Source organism: Phocoena sinus, chromosome 12, assembly GCF_008692025.1.
Source record: "Phocoena sinus isolate mPhoSin1 chromosome 12, mPhoSin1.pri, whole genome shotgun sequence".
Taxonomy (NCBI): domain Eukaryota; kingdom Metazoa; phylum Chordata; class Mammalia; order Artiodactyla; family Phocoenidae; genus Phocoena; species Phocoena sinus.
In genome coordinates, this window is record NC_045774.1 from 1210660 (window position 1) to 1214235 (window position 3576).

At 39.4% G+C, this 3576-nt stretch overlaps 1 long non-coding RNA gene across 1 annotated transcript; it reads right to left on the reverse strand.

Moving 5' to 3' along the window:
- Positions 1 to 1841: 1841 nt before the first annotated feature.
- On the reverse strand, positions 1842 to 3319 carry LOC116763591. The gene is made up of 3 exons (XR_004352560.1): positions 3159 to 3319; positions 2489 to 2597; positions 1842 to 2103 (listed from the first exon to the last, which is right to left on the reverse strand). It is a non-coding gene; the product is annotated as an uncharacterized LOC116763591 (long non-coding RNA).
- Positions 3320 to 3576: the final 257 nt, after the last annotated feature.

A 3576-nucleotide genomic window follows, 5' to 3' on the forward strand; every position in this document is an offset into this window, starting at 1 on the left:
AAAGTATTGCCGAGGTTCTGGTCTGAAAGTAATGTAACAGTCAGCCTCCCTGACCTGTGTTTATCATAAACACCGGTTTTTAGAGCTCCTCTCATGGCCCTCGATTGACCAGCATGGCTTCTTTCCCATAGCAGAAATATCAAATCATAAACATAATTCCAGAGAGACATGTGATAGATTAAAAAAAAAGGTCGTAGCAAGTGAAAGTAGGGGATGATTTAATGAACTGATATTATGATGAATTTTTAAATGATGGGTATAGTTAAGGAAGTGTCCTTTCTAAATTTATAACTAGATTATGTTAATATTCTAGACATTGTCAATAAAAAATTGAAAAAATATTGTATGTGTACTTTAATTTTTTTCCCGTTCAGATTTTCTTATTTTTTTATGTTGAAGTATAGTTGACATACAATATTATATACGTTACAGGTGTACAATATAGTGATTCACAGTTTTTCAAGGTTATGCTCCATTTATAGTTACCATAAAATATTGGCTGTATTCCCTGTGTTGTACAATATTTCTTTGTAGCTTATTTTACACATAATAGTTTGTATCTCTTAATCCCCAACCCTTCTATTGACCCTGTTCCCTTGCCTCTCCCCACTGGTGACCATTAATTTGTTCTCTATATGCAAGAGACTGTTTCTTTTTTGTTATATTCACTAGTTTGTTGTACTTTTTAGATTCCACATGTAAGTGATATCATACAGTATTTGTCTTTCTCTCTGACTTATTTCACTTAGCATCATACCCTCCACGTCCATCCATGTTGTTGCAAATGGCATTATTTCACTCTTTTTTATGGCTGAGTAATATTCCATTATATATATATATATATGTACACACACGTACCACAGCTTTATCCACTCATCTGTTGATGGACACTTAGGTTGCTTCCATATCTTGGCTATTGTGAATAGTGCTGCTATGAACATTGGGATGCATGTATCTTTTTGAATTAGTGTTTTTGTTTCTTTCAGGTATGTATCCAAGAGTGGAATTCCTGGATCATATGGTAGTTCTATTTTTAGGTTTTTGAGAGACCTCCGTACTGTTCTCCACAGTGCCTGCACCAATTCACATTCCCACCAACAGTGCTCAAGGGTTCCCTTTTCTCCACATCCAGGCTGACATTTGTTATTTATTGTCTTTTTGATAATAGTCATTCTCGCAGGTGTGAGGTGACGTCTCGGTGTGGTTTTGATCTGCATCTCCCTGATGACTAGTCATGTGGAGCATCTTTTCACGTGCCTCCTGGCCATTTGTATGTCTTCTTTGGAAAAATGTCTATTCAGGTCTTCTGTCCATTTTTTATTTTTTATTTTTTTGATGTTGAGTTGTATGTGCTGTTTATCCATTTTGGATATTAACCCCTTATTTGTCATATCACTTGCAAATATTTTCTACATATACTCCAATTTTTATAAATCGATATTTTAAGCTACAAGCATAATAACTAACATTGACTGATACACTTAAACTGTGTCAGATATTCTTCTGAGTTTTACGAACGATTCAGTCTTTATTAAAATTTTAATATTACATTCTTAATTTTTAGTTGTATTTATTAACAATTTAATCTTTACGTAAGCTTGTGAAGAAGGCTCTGTGGTGTGAAATGAACTCAGCTTCACTGGAGATATAAATTTGCTAGTGAGTTTTTTCTGGCTGAATCACTATTGTATCCTTGTACTCCATACCTAACAGCAAATAGTCTCCAATTCCCACTTTTTCCTCACAGTGCCCCGAGACCCTTCCAGCATTTAGTTACTGAGTCACAATGTGACAAACCAAAAGGAAATTTCCAGAAAAGCTCATAGCATAAATGTGTTTATTTTAATTACTTCCTTAATTTTGTTAAAATTATGATGCCGCTGTAGTCATTTACTACTGAAAAGTACCCTCCCCCAAATTCATTCCCGACAGAGAAGCCATACATATACTTTGTTATCCAGCAAGTTTCGTCATGAAAGGAACCTTGTCCTGGAAACAGGCAGGGCCTTTGAAACCAGTCTCATGGTTCTGTGCCTCGGTTCCTTTTGATCTCCTCCCATCATATTTTGCAATGACTTGAAGGTGAGCTTAGAAACAAATTTCCTGCAACAAAGGATGGTGTTAAATGTCTTCTTGCACCTGTCTGCCTTACTTCTAGTTAAGTCATCTTCTTGGGATCAAGATGGGATCCTATCCAGAAGATGTTGAAGCAACAGCTTCCTGTAGGCACGTGTGCTCAGACACACAGGCCAGCGGGGAAATCTCACTTCTACCCCAGAGGACAAATATATTTTTGTTTCTAAAATGGCTGTCTTGGAGGGTAAGAAAGGGTTAAAATCTGCATCCTACTTCCAGGAATTCAAGGTGGAGGAGGTTTTATTTCACCTGAGTAAAGACAAATGAGAATGCTCTAAACACAATCTTGCAAGTCCATGACCCTCTGAGGGACTCTCGCATTCCACGGTAATCTCACATCTCTCCCACTCACCTGTTTGAAGATAATGGATAAGCTTGTGAGATCATCGAAACCACTTATATCACGACTTAGGAGCACGGACTCTTCCCATGGAAACTTTAACGAACACCTTTGCGACAATCTGTACATATATAAAAACAATGTTATCCATCTCAATTCTGCAATTTTGGATCTTTTTTTAAATGACAAATACAGAATTCCCTTTATATTTATAAGGTTCTGTATGCAAATGAAACTGGAGAAAATTTGCAAGTTACCAAGATCTAATAAAAGCCCTTAATGAAATTACCACTTCATGTCTCAGAAAGTAAACAGCAGCTTCTAATATAAACTCTGTTCATCATAAGCCATCAGAAAATTCTTGCCCACAGCAAGCAGCGAAACATAGGAATGTAAGTTCAAACAGACGCATAAATCACTCTAGACATATTCACTTTCACTGTGTCTGCAAAGAGTTATTCCAGATTTGGGCTTGAAGGTCCCGGGATGCAAGGACAGACTTGGCAGGAGAAGGGCCCTCTTGAAGGAAAAGCTGCCCGAGCTGTTCCCATCAAGGGTAATCGGGGGCCCTGACATCCAGGGGACCGAGGTGGGGTGTGCACAGGACTGGGGCCCCCATCCTGGCCTGGAGAGATGATTCCAGACCCTGAACATTTGTGACAAGCCAGCTCTGTGCCATGACCTGAAGAACGTGGATCCTTGGACCCGCTGGTGCTCACGAAGGAATGCTCTTTGCCTCATGGAAGTGCCCAGAACATGCAGACAGGGAACATTCCTGAACTGTCGTCCTGGGTGTCTTCATTCTCAACACACTGGTCAGGATGGAAGGAGGGTACAGGCCATTCAACGGGTCTGAGAGCATATTTTGGGAGGAATTAGACCAAGAGTTTGATAGATTTCTCCCCGCAGACACACCCCTCCATGTCTCCAGGAACGTCCTGCTGGGTCACCTTGGCTGAGATCTCAAGACTCAAGACCCTGACCTTTGCATCCAAAGCAACTGAGAATTGACAAAACTACAAGACTGCGCTTTAGCTTTAGCTCTTAACTCAGCTCAACTTCAACTCCTTGTTTACTGCTAGGGTCAGTCTTTGGCGAGG